Consider the following 14,088-nt stretch of genomic DNA (forward strand, 5'->3'; position numbering starts at 1 on the left):
ATCCTTTGGCACAAGAGGAGAGAGGATATCTGCCGTCGCACTGATCCCAGCACAGATTCAGAAGCACTTGTGAGTAGAGCCCTATCGCTGCCTCGCGCTACACCTCAGGAATGTGCCGAAGAAGAGTTTCTCACTGTGTTCCACAGTGTGTGTTACAGCCACCACGGTGCATGCTTGTTTTCTCCAGTGGGGCGACGGAGCTCGATGCAGACATGTGTTTGCTTCATGCAGTCTGTGTGTGTGTGTGTGTGGCCACCATAGCACGTGTCCCTCCAGTTATCTGAGGTTTGATGAGGATGAATGATCAGGATCCAAGAGCAAGTATTCTGTATCCTAGCGGCCTGCAGCCGTAAGCCTCGTTGCAGTGTGACGACGTGGTCGCGGCCCTCCTCGTTTCCCAGCTTTTAAAAATATTTATTATTGTTGTGATGCAACTCTCTGCATGCTGCGTTGCTCCGCAGCCTCAGAGTTGCTGCTGGTGCATCGATGGCATCAGGAGGTTACAGCGATGCTGCAGCATCTCCTGCAGCATCCAGCTGTGTGCCAACTGGCACCGCTGTCACAGAGGGGTGTCACTGTGCTGACTTTCAGTCTCACTTTGTGTGTGTGTGTGTGTGTGTGTGTGAGTGAATTTTACCGGGGGGGGGGGGGGGGGGGGGGTCAACCAAACTCAACACATCTATCCACCAATATCTGAATTTTCCACCATCTTTTTTTTGTTATGATCACAAGTCCACTGGTGATGATGTCACTGCAGCTCTTCTCCAACCACCGACCCCTCCCACCCCCGATTCTTTCTTCTCTCTCTCTCCCACCATCATCATCATCAGCCCCGCTCCCTCTCCAGCGGCCCTCCCAGGGCAGGTTGTCTTCACGCCATAATTGGGTCATTTTCTCATCTTGTTGGCGTCAGGAAACACAGCAAAGAGGGGGGGGGGGGGGAGACCTTGATTTCCTTGCTGGCAGTGCAGAAAGACAAGGCCGTGAGGTAAAGGTTACATGTTGAGCGTGTGTGTGTGTGTGTGGGTGTGTGTGTGCGTCTGACATAACAGAGGAGGAGGGGACCCCCAGCGCTGTCTGTTTTCATAACAGATGACGAAGCAGCTGGGAAGGAGGGAAGGATAAGGGTTAACAGGAATATGAAGGTGGGAGGCTTGTCTCTCTGGCCAGTGGCTGCTGCTGCGTGACGCAGAGCTGTGTTTACTCGGAGCTTCAGAAGCTGAACTCGCCGCTTGTGCCGCCTCCATCCCTCTGTGGTCGTCGCAATTCTCTCTGACACAAACTCTCCTCGCCTCCTGACGCCAGATCTCTGTCGTCAAGGTCGCGGCGCAGGTTATCTCCGTCTCCCTCCGCACCAGGCTCTACTGTATCAGGACACACACACACACACACTTACACACACACACAGTGCCATATTGTGCCGCACTGTGCTGAGTAGGAGGCAGCGCTCATGTGATGTCCACGGGGGGGGGGGGGGGGGGTTGAATAGATGTCATTCACCAGAGAGTGGCCGTTTGCTCGGCAGCTGCCCTCCGCTCTGACTTCACACACTGATGCTGCCAGTCAGCTGCTGCCCCCCCCCCCCCCCCGAGCCCCCCACCACAGGCTTGTTACTTTAAGCGTGTTGATTGCGCTGTGATAAGTGTTGTGGTGGAGGGCTCTCCCTCTCCCGGAGTTGTCATTCAAAAATAATTGGACTTCTTTATGATTTCTAGCCTCCATTTCTTCAGTAAACAGAGAGACGAGTGGAGACATCCCACTGTACGATATGGAGTGCATAATACGGCCCGGTACGCTACAGCTGGTCATCTGACAGCCTTCATCCCCGCTGGCAGACACTGGAGCTCTCTGCACCGCGTCCTGCAGACCGCAGCCTCTGGGTGTCCTCAGAGCAGCAGAATGCAGCGCTGACAGGACACGTCAGTGTGTGTGTGTGTGTGTGGAGAGGAGACTTCTGCAGGACACGTCAGGGCTGTGCTAGTGTGTGTGTGTGTGTGTGTGTGTGTGTGTGTGGGTGTGTGTGTGGAGAGGAGACTTCTGCAGGACACGTCAGGGCTGTGCTAGTGTGTGTGTGTGTGTGTGTGTGTGTGTGTGTGTGTGTGTTTGTGTGGGAGAGGAGACTTCTGCAGTATGAGCAGTGCTTTTGGTGCATGTGTCATGTGCTCCTGGAGGAGGTGGTGCTGCTCCTGGAGGAGGTGGTGCTGCTCCTGGAGGAGCTCGTCTACAGGCGAGTTGTCAGTGTGTTAGTCAAACACATGTCGTCTCTGCGTGTCCACGTGTACACGTGTGTGTGAAAACAAATGGTGTATTTACATCAATAAAGTATTGATCGATAGTTTGAAATGAAGTGAAATGGAAGATGCGTATATTATCGTCACACACTTATTTGATGAGATGTATTTGCTGCAAGTAAACAGAGTTCTTCACTGCAACACAAGTCCATGAGCTCATCACCATGGGGACAGTCGGCCATTGTTGTTTTGATACCCTCCCCCACTGAGTCAGATGTTTATTTGACTCTCCGGGCCTCGCTGAGTGAGGTGCTCCCCTCTCATCCTCAAGCGTGGATGAAGGTCGTCTGTGTTCGTCTTTGGGGAAGTTTGTGAAGGACACGCGGAAAGAGAGCGAGAGTCGAATGAGGAGAACAGCAACGACAGGAAACCAACTTTTCATTTTAATGAGCCGACAATTTTCATCATTCTCAAAAGTAACAGCTTGCTATTACGCTACAATGGTGCCTAATCATGAGCTGTATGCTCATTGGACGACACGGGAAACACACGGACACCATATGGGATCACACTGCTGACTTCTGCTGAAAACATTGTTGATATTGTCAAACACTTTTTTTATTTAGAACAAAGACACACGCAAGAAGACGTGAAAATGATCGAACATGCCGGTAAATAAGTCGAAAAACTAAACAACACTAAGCCGGTAAGAGTTCCTCTCTCAGAGGCGTTGCTATTTCTAATAGACAAAGACACATCTGGTGAAGTTTAGATTGCAGTCTGTGATGAAGAAACATTTCCAATCGATGTGATACTTGGCGGATGTGTCGTGTGCTGTCGTTGTTGTTTACACATGGTCACGCTAACCGGCTTCACATGTGGGCGACTTGTGGCAAGAAAGAGGTCGAAGGGCACCGCGGCAGGTCTGGGCCCAGTTCTCTGCATATTTTAGATTAGATTAGATTATATATTCCTTTATTAGTCCCACAGTGGGGAAATGTCTGGATCACAGCAGTGAGTGAACATAAGAGAATTAATTAAAAACACAATAACAATACTAAATACTAATACTAAAATATTAAATATACAGAAGAAACAAAATATATACACAAGGCAGTGACCAAAGTGAATTTCCAGCAGGTCCAAGTGTCCAGGAAAATAAAGTGCTGAGTATTCATTCAATAATGAACACAGTTATGGATCATTTTATCTGACCTCCATTCTTACTCTGTAGCATAAGTGAGAAAGTGAGACTTTAGTGATTGATGGCGCAAGTCTAAAAGAGGCTGGTAACATTTCTCAGAAGTCCTAAATTCCTCCACCCCTTTGGCAGGACTCTCCACGGAGGACACGCCAAGGACCACCTGCAGACTGAAGTCAGCCCAAGGGCTGTTTGACGAACTGGGTTTTGATTCTTTACTGACATCAGCCACACTTCCACATCTGGCAGATATGGGTCCAGAGTCACGGTTGTTTCAAAGCCTGTATCACTATTGTATTTCTCCCCCCCCCCCCCACCCCCAACCGGAGCCACAACCCCAATCTGTTGACTTTTCCAATGTCGTACCCTCAACGTACCCTCACCCAACCCCAATCTGCTGTGTCCCGGACCTGAAACCATCCGCTGACCTCGGCACAAAGCGTTCAGGGAAGCAGGACGGCTCCGATGTGACGCTACTGTCAGCTGCAGATCACCTGGGCATCACTGACTTGGGTATAAAAGGTTCTGTATTTAATTATTTTAGCTTGTTTCATTCATTTAGAAAGCACATTTGGTGATGAGACATGTGCATATATAGAAATGAATATATAGTAATTATATATCAATTAAAGTTCTTACTTCAACAATGGATCCGTGACTCAACATTAATCAAAAATACACACTATACATTGTTAATGTGGTAAATGACTATTCTAGGTGGAAACGTCTGGTTTCTAATGAAATATCTCCAGAGGTGTATAGAGGCCCATTTCCATCAACGATCACTCCAGTGTTCTAATGGTACATTGTGTTTGCTAATCGCCTTAGAAGACTAATGTCTGATTAGAAAACCCTTGTGCAATTATGTTAGCACAGCTGAAAACAGTTATGCTGGTGATATAAGCTATACAACTGGCCTTCCTTTGAGCTTGAAGTTTGAAGAACAAAATTAATACTTCAAATATTAATCATTATTTCTAACCTTGTCAATGTCTTGACTATATTTTCTATTCAATTTTCAATTCATTTGATAAATAAAAGTGAGTTTTCATGGAAGACACGAAATTGTCTGGATGACCCCAAACTTTTGAACGGTAGTGTATATGTTTATTTTAAATACAGTGCAGCTTTAATTACTTTAAGCTATCTGTTTCGTAAGTGTGTGGTTGTGCTCGTGTCTGAAGGAGGTCAGCAGGGAGTGAAGGTCAGACGGGCAGACAGGCAGAAAACAGGATGTGGCAGCGCTGTAAACTTTAAGAAGAGCGAGAAGGAGCGAGTTACACACCTCAACACGTACACAGAGCAGCGGGCGTCGGCATGAGGTCAGACTCGGGGTCAGAAGTTCATAAATAGACGCAACGCACATTTTGACATGTGATTCATGTCCACACAACAGAGAGGGGAGCGAGTCCCAACTGGACTTACGGCTCCGCTGCAGCTGTCTGCCCGGTTCTTCTTCCCAATCCCACCGGGATCAACTTTCGGACAGGCGGTGTGTGTCAGTCACACGACAACCAGAGTTATGAAACGCACCATCGGTAGTCACACTGTAGTAATACTGATGGGGATGAATATCACTACTGAGCTAATATCAGTGGTTTTTACTCAAAAAGATGAATCTACATGACACAACATGGTATTACTCATGGTATTACTCATGGTAATACTTATGGTATTACTTATGGTTTTACTCATGGTATTACTTATGGTATAATTTATGATGTTACTCATGGTATTACTCATGGTTTTACTCATGGTATTACTTATGGTATTACTTATGGTATTACTCATGGTTTTACTCATGGTATTACTTATGGTATTACTCATGGTTTTACTCATGGTATTACTTATGGTATTACTTATGGTATTACTCATGGTATTACTTATGGTGTTACTTATGGTATTACTCATGGTATTACTTATGGTATTTTTGTAGTTTGGCTTTCTTGAAGAAATATTACTTTTTTTATTCTTGTAGTTCTGAGTTTGTACTCATGGTTGATGCACTTATTGTAAGTCACTTTGGATAAAAGTGTCTGCTAAATGACATGTAATGTAATGTAATCGTCTTGCATTGTTCTTCTTCATCACCACAGCACTAAACAAACAGGGACTTCTATCCAGTAACTCTCCACAGTGACTCAACCCACTGGGAGGGGACAGTGCGGTTGTGAAAGTGATGCGAGAGTCCCAATTGAACGCTGGATTAAAGAAAGCCCGTCTGACCGGGTGAGGGATTCCAGCTGGGCACTCATGCAGGTTCAACAACTGAGGGAAGTCAGGCGTAGGGCTGAGCGCGAGCAGCCCTCGGCGGGAGAACAGCAGGGATTGTGCAGGGAATAATGTTCATCCCATTTTCATAATCCACATCTCTGTACTTCCATGAAGTGGTTGAGCGCGGGCCAACCTGCCACATGGATTGTGGGAATCTTCTTTCCACCAGATGTATTCTGTGTCAAGTCCCGTTGAGTGTGGTCAGATGCTCTGGGTGCGGTTGGGCTGCCTTGTATTCTTGGCTTCAGTGGATTTTTTCCCCTCTGCGAGGGGACAATGGGTTCATGTCAGGCTTTCACACTTCGCTGCCTGCACCTCTGAAACCATGTATCTGCCTGCCCCATATTCCAGTTATTACAGGGTGTCACGCAACTTCACTGACGCCTGTCTCCTCTCTTGTCTCTCTGAAGGCTAGAGAGGAAGAGCAGAGCATTTCAACACGTTGCGGTGAGAGCTGCCGACGGGGCCGCTGTCCGAGAGTGCACGGTTACCACGGTAACTCACACCACAGTAAGGCTGACGACGGGATTTAGAGTTTCCCGACTTTCTGCTCCACACCCTGACCGGATAACAAAATGATGGCATGCCTGCTGCAGCTGAGACGAGCGTTGTTCTCATGGGTGACATGCAGCTTGTGTCTGCCCCGCAATTATGTTCTCACATTCGACCCAGCGGCATGCCAGGGCAGTCCCCGTCTGATCCGTGAAGATAAGGACTTTGACTCAAAGAAAACACTTTACCGTTATGTAACTTGGGTTTCTCCACAGAATTGACACGCACAGTGAATGTTGGAGAGGATTTCATTTTTTTATTAAGCGTTGATAATAGAAACCTTTACTTTTCTCTCTTGATTATACAATCTGTGGTTTATTGGGAGGGGGGGGGGGGGGTCAACGACATGAGGTCACAGGTCAGAGCTGAATCAGCTGATGGGATTCTCTCACACACTTACAAGCATGTATTCAGGGGACGTCATGCCAATATACTGACCACCTACTGAACATGTGTGCTAGAATGATATTGTAGGTAAATTCAAATTATAAAGAGAAGCCATGACATCAGTTTGCCGTGATTAAGTTGTTCATTTGCATCTGATGTCCAGATGTTGCTTCATTTTTGCTAGATTTGTGTTTCACTTAAAACTATAGCTGATGACTGTACTGTGGATTTATTACCAAAAAGATTATCAGTCATTATTTTAAAAGTTGAAATGAGAGCATCCAGTTATCATAATTATGATTACTTACTCACTTGACGTTCATGCGAGCAATCCTGTCAGAAGAGAAGGCCTCCTTTATATCCTGCTTTCAAACTAAATATGCAGTTCGACAAGTGTTTTCATGGATGTTTATTATCCCTGATGGGGCCTTTTCTCCCCTGAAACAGGTGTGTTTTATAGCCTCACTGAGCCCTGTTCTGTATTAAGGTATCCAGGCTCTCTGCGGCAACCCAATGTGCCAGAATCCCCTCAGATCAAAGTATGATTTCATACCTCCGTGCCTCACGAGGAGCCAAGTCTGTAGAGCCTCGTCAGGCCAAGAAGAAAAGCGTACATGACATACACGAGTCCAGGCCTCTTCAGTGAGGTCATGCCTCAACCCTGGGATCATCAACAGCTGGAGTCTGACCACTGTCAATGAAAGGCTGCGTTCTCGACCGATCTGCTTTCCATTTGGTGAATCGATACATTTGGCTGCGATGGTGTTTGCTCCGTGTGCAGAGGCTGCATAAAGAGTCATTACAAGTGTATGGGATGGATGTCTTAGATCCCAACAAAGCTATGTGTGAAAAGCATTTATCTTCATTTCCAGCGCTCAATAGAATGTTGAATTTTGAATTCAATGCAATATAATATTGTTCTCCATGACCAGATTTAAATTGAGAGCGTCCCTCTGTGCAGACTGGCTGAACTTGTGTAAACTAGGAAGCACTATAATTTAACACCCAGAGATTTTCATATTTCAGACTCTTACATAAAGTGTGAATCTGAAGGGTTCCTCTTCTTTTAATTTGGTGCTCAAGGATCATGTTGTACAGACATCTGTGGTTCCCACAGGAGTGATCCGCTGACTTGGCGTCTGGCGTCACCATGAGGTTGACTTGTGAGTGACGATTGGAGAAATTGGTGTGAAATTTGTCGCTGACCTTCACCCCCTCAGGGTGAATTGGACTAACCTTGGATGATCCCTTTAGCTTTTCACGACGTGCTGTCATCAAGTCTACATTTGTATTTGTGTTTTGACCAAAACACCTGCACTACTTCTGACACTCCCAAGTGTACTTCCTTTTTTATGTGAATTAGCGCTATCATGCCAACACGCTAAACTAGCATGTCAGCATTGTCATGGGAGCATGTTAGATTGAGCATTTAGCTCAACGCACAGCTGGTCCTCATTACAGCATCACAAGTCACTGGATGTCTGTAGACTCCTCCGACACTCAAAAAAAACGATTCAAGCCCTTCTTAGAGATGACACATTTAAATATTGTTTGATACATTTAAATAAATCAATTACAAAACGAAGATATTTATATTGAATGGGTGTAACACAAAATGTATGAATACTTTCATTTATTAGATTTATTTAGGTTAGATGGTGTGCATATCAACTCAAAATAAATGTGTTTCATTGGGGACTACCCTTTGCGCATGCGCCAGCTGAAAATCAGTTGTTTACAAGGTGAAGACACTTTCAGGGATGTACAGTGGTGTAGTGGCTAGCACTGTCGCCTCACAGCCAAAGGTCTTTGGGTTCAATTCCCAGTCTGGGCGTTCCTTCTTTGTGGAGTTTGCATATTTTGTTAGTTAGTTTATATTTTGAGTTGGACAAACACAAATGTATTTAATTTAATGAATATCGTTATTTTATTTGAGATGTATTTGATACAAATGAGTTGGACTCACTTAATTACATTTTATTGCACTGATGTCCTAAATTTGAGTTGGAGTTGCATATAATTATTGGATGGAAAACCTGCCAACAATTTAATTGAGTTCATCCAATGAGTCATTTCTTTGAGTGTAGAGGTCACCGTCGCCGTGACCTTCTGAAGGGGTCTTCTTTGGTCTATTCAACTGTAAAAATGTGAACCGCCCTTACTTCCAGTGACTAGCTGAACGTTTTCTTTCACTCAGCCCGAGATAATCCTGTCAGATCTCAGTATTAGTTTCAGTTGTAGATTTTGAGAGGAAGGATTTAATGTCAGATTATTTTAAGTGTCAGGAGAGCCTAGAGACCGAGGCTTTGTCCGTGTGATCCCAGCTATATGCTTGTAATAGAAGCTACAAAGCACAGAAAACACGAGCGTTGGCAGTGGCATGAACGTGAGCGTCTTGTCAAGGAGTGACGGAGCGGAGCAAACAAAGAAAAGCAGGTTTGTTCTTTCACCAGATAAGGAATTAAATTACACGAGACGATTTCTGTTTAAAACCCAGCGCTCAATGTCACGTTTATTCAACGCATGGTTTACGGAGATAACGCTTCTCCTCCGATCTCCCGATTGCCGTGTTTGCGCCGCCTGATGTGGGCCGTGAGCTGGCGACAGTCCTGTGGAGCAAACGCTGAGTGTGAGCGAAGCTTCTGGCCGCGCGGCTATCGGTCAGAGTGCGCGGAGACAATAAATACAATGCTGTGTGTTTGTGTGTCTGTTTTGGGGGCAGGCCGCACAGAGATGAGCTCCCCGCTCTCTCCCAGTCTTTGTGTCCCAGTCCCGCTCACGACAAGCGCTCTTTGTGCCAGCCCAGAGGTCACATGTCACAATATGTGAACAGCTGCAGACGATAGTTGTTTGTTTGCTCTTTCCCGTCGACACAGAGGGCAGAGATCTGGTTTGATAAGATGGAGTGTGAGGACAAGAGAACTTGACAATATGGTTTGGGACTGTCTTCACTTCCTTTACTGTCACTGTTTAAGTCAGTGTGATATATATATATATATATATATATACACTACCGTTCAAAAGTTTGGGGTCATCCAGACAATTTCGTGTCTTCAATGAAAACTCACTTTTATTTATCAAATGAATTGAAAATTGAATAGAAAATATAGTCAAGACATTGACAAGGTTAGTGTTCTTCAAGCTCAAAGGAAGGCCAGTTGTATAGCTTATATCACCAGCATAACTGTTTTCAGCTGTGCTAACATAATTGCACAAGGGTTTTCTAATCAGATATTAGTCTTCTAAGGCGATTAGCAAACACAATGTACCATTAGAACACTGGAGTGATCGTTGATGGAAATGGGCCTCTATACACCTATGGAGATATTTCATTAGAAACCAGACGTTTCCACCTAGAATAGTCATTTACCACATTAACACTGTATAGTGTGTATTTTTGATTAATGTTATCTTTATTGAAAAAACAGTACTTTTCTTTGAAAAATAAAGACATTTCTAACCCCAAACTTTTGAACGGTAGTGTATATATATATATATATATACACTACCGTTCAAAGTTTGGGGTCACCCAGACAATTTTGTGGTTTCCATGAAAACTCACACTTTTATATAACAAATTAATTGCAAAATGAAAATAAAATATAGTCAAGACATGGACAAGGTTAGAAGTATTGTTTTTCATTTGAAATATTAACTTTGTTCTTCAAACTTCTAGCTCAAAGGAAGGCCAGTTGTATAGCTTCTCTCACCAGCATAACTGTTTTCAGTTGTGCTAACAGACGTTTCCACCTAGAATAGTAATTTACCACATTAGCGATGTATCGTGTATTTTTGGCTAATATAATGTTATCTTCATTGAAAACATCAGTGCTTTACTTTGAAAAAGAAGGACATTTGTGGGACAAGTGCTTTTTTCTTTTTTCTAAGTGACCCCAAACTTTTGAATAGTAGTGTGTATATATATAGTTTACAATAGATTACGCCAAAGACTAGTCCATTACAGCCCCACTCCCACACACAGTAGTCCTACCAGTATAATCCAATACAAGATTGAGAAGCGGACCATCAAGAGCCGTCTGAGGATCGTCCCCTGGGTGAACGTGTCGAAATGGTGCAAGATCAATTAGTGTCTATAAGACACCAGATGCCTCGTGTTGGAAACCCTGTCAGGAGAGTCATTGACAGGCTGCCACTCAACTGAAACCTGTCAATATCAGAGCCGGGAACATGACTCACCTCGTATGCACGTCCGCTGGGTGCAGTGATGGAAGAAGTGCTCCGATCCTTTACGTAAGTAAGTACTCACCCCACACTGTGTCTCTCGCTTTTCCAGAGCTCAGAAAAACAGCCGTCGGCTCTGTGACGATGCATTCTCCAAGAGGCTTTTTATATACTTTTATTTAGCTTAAGAAGTATGAGTAATATATATTACATTATCCAAATGGACACTGGGGTTCATCTGCCAGGTCGCCAGTTTATCGCAGGGCACATATCACGCTGACATTCACACCTACGGGACAATTTAAAGTCCAAGTAACATGAAATTAAGAGGAAGCCGGAGATCACGGAGGGAACCCACGCTGACACGGGAGAACATTCAAACTCCACACAGAAGGACCCTGACGCCGCATTAACTTGGGAGAAACCCAAGTTAACCCTGACTCCGCCTCCGTCTTGCAGACATGTCCTGTTGTGTTATTAGGTCCCTGAAACTGACCCCGAGCCGGAGGGCTGGCAGCAGGAGGCTGCTCCGGAGACGTGCGGCACACAGGGCTCTGAGAAAGAAAATGGTCACAACAGGAACTAATACCTGCACGACCCCAGTGTAGGTTGAGCCTCTGAACATTGTACAACTGATGGGTCCGCCTTGAATGTAGGTCACAGCTTTTAAAGATTTAAAAAGAAGTGTTGATACGAGCTGAAGGAGGTCAAATACTGTGTCTGTCTCTTTAAAGCTGCAAGACAAGAGCTGCCATTGTTGTGATAGGCGGCCTCCTGCAACAGTGATCAGTGATAATAGGGGGACACCAAATATGGTAATGTTTCTGTGTGTGAGAGGTATTCGTTGTGTGTGTGTGTGTGTGTGTGTGTGTAATGGTAAATGGATCTGTGTATAGTGCTTTTCTAGTCCACTCAAAGTGCTTCACCACTACATGACATCATTCTCTCACACACCCCTTCATACACTGATGGGAGGGGCTACGGTTCCACCTGCACATCAGGACTAACTAACATTCATACACACAGCTACGGGAGCCATTTGGGGTTGAGCGTCTTGCCAAAGGACACATCGGCATGGGCTAGTGGAGCCGGGCATCGAACCACCGATCTTTTGATTGATTGACCACTGAGCCACAGTGTGTGTGTGTGTGTGTGTCTGTGTGTCTCCTTGTGTGTTTGTGTACAGTGTCAACGCAAAGACAGATTTGGTTTCTGTCCTTGGGCTGTGATTGTGAACAGCCCCGTTGTGAAGGAGGCAGAACGTGACCAATCATGGCCGATCTGGATCCGGTTCAAAAATCGACTGAGACCATGACCTGAAAAGCCCAAAAGCGGAACGTTGGATAAACAGCGCAGGGCGGATCTTTTTCTCTTCGCATTATGAGTCAAGGTCGTGTTGCGGGGTCAAGAACATTTCAGCTCTGATGCAGAACGAGCAAACAGCACTTCAGCCCGGCTTATGTTGTCTTATGTGATAAGCTCACGTTTTTGATTTCAGATGGACGCGGTCCTCTCGCGGGCCCCTCCAGGGCGCTGCGTGTGTGGAGTGATTCTTACCGGGCCAGGAGGTCAGTGTGCAGACCCCAGCTGAGCTCTGCATTGTCTCTGACTGGAGACACAAGCTTTGTGCTCAGGACTGTGTTTACTGACTGCTGATGGTCTGCTCAGTACACAGCAGCTTCATGGCCGCGGTGAGGGGAGGGGTCGAGTGCATGGAAAGAGAGAGGGGGGCACCTTGGCAGTGCAGAGCAGACTACAATTAATATTCCTCTCCTGTCTTTGTTATGATGGGGAGCTGCTTAACGACACCCTCTTCGTCATGCTTGGCAGGTCAAACTGTCGGCTCTTCGCTTTGTAATGTGCATAAGTATACTGTATTTCTATTAATGCATATAAGACATAGGTGCAAAAGTAGAGGACTCAAGTGTTTTACCTCCAGCCTGACACTGTGAACATGTCGCAAACCATGCATTTTATTTGTCACGCCAAGTTATTCCTAAATGCATCTCACAGACTATGATATTCATATGTTGAGCAGGAGGGCGTCATATAGTCAAATGTGCCGTAATGAAGTGCATCTTACTCATGAATATATGATACACATTTCCCTTCAGGGAAGCATGAGTGTTTTAGCTTAATCAGCCGAGAGTAACTATTACATAACTGGACCTGTGACGTCTAAAACAAGCCATCCCCATAACTAATGACAGGGTTAAAATGCAACATATTATGCATCATGTCGACCGGTTCTCGGTTGTAAGACAACTGAACCATCAAGTCCACAGTCATGGGTGGCTTCAGTAAAACCGTGTGGATGTAATTCACCTTATTAAACCATCTAATTCCTTGGATTTAGGCGCAATTATCCATTTCCATGCTGTGTCTGGCATGTTTTGCCTGTGCCAGCATATGGTCTTCAGTAAGTATGATCCTATTAAATTAAGACTTGGTTATTTTAAGATGACTTTCTGTCGAAGGGTAAAACAGTACGGGTAAAACAGGAATCCAGCATACTTCAGCAGTCATTAGAGTGAATGGAACAGTATGTTCAACCTTTTAATGAGGGCCTAAATGAGCAGAGCTAACACCTAACAACTGCTTCTTGCCTGTACGATGTGCGAGAGGACATTATGGGCTGTCGAGGTTTTTAGCCAGGACATGTGTTTCCGATCTGTATTTTCATGGCCGACCTTGGAACGCTGTTGTGAAAACTGGCTTAAATGTTCATCAAGACCAAGTCGCACACATTCATTGTTTTATTGCATTTGAAAATGGAGTGCAATTTAGTATCGTATACACTGAGTGGTTTTAAACTGCTGTGTAGCATTATTGTGCTGTACTGTGAGAGCGCATCAGATAATTACCGGCTGTGCATCCTGTTGGTCTTCCACATGAACTATGGAAAGATCCATTCTGAGTACACGCTCGTGACTGTGATAGCAGAGTGAAGAAATTAATCCTGTATAAATATTGGTTCAGTTAAAAAACCTGCATCTTTTTACTTTATCCCTATTTTCCCATTCTGTTTGTCTGTGTGTACCTGAACAGGGACAGGTCTTCCTCTAAAATGCTCTGGTTCAGCACCTCCTGAAAATCTGAATGGCTTGTTTTGTTTTCTGATGCAGGCAGCACAAAAACGTGAAAAGTGAGTTTCTTATTATGTCCCCTTTAACTTTTCATACCTAACTATTGACATCCCCATCAGCTGCAGCTCCACAGAATGTTTATACTATAGCAAATGACAGCATGTTAACATACTAA

General features: G+C 44.9%; 1 long non-coding RNA gene across 1 annotated transcript; it reads left to right on the top strand.

The window, feature by feature from the left end:
* LOC130195423 (uncharacterized) lies at positions 1-14,088 on the top strand. Its single transcript, XR_008832059.1, has 3 exons — positions 1-69; positions 12,326-12,395; positions 13,876-14,088. It is a non-coding gene; the product is annotated as an uncharacterized LOC130195423 (long non-coding RNA).

The sequence above is a fragment of the Pseudoliparis swirei genome, chromosome 6 (genome assembly GCF_029220125.1).
Source record: "Pseudoliparis swirei isolate HS2019 ecotype Mariana Trench chromosome 6, NWPU_hadal_v1, whole genome shotgun sequence".
Lineage (NCBI taxonomy): Eukaryota > Metazoa > Chordata > Actinopteri > Perciformes > Liparidae > Pseudoliparis > Pseudoliparis swirei.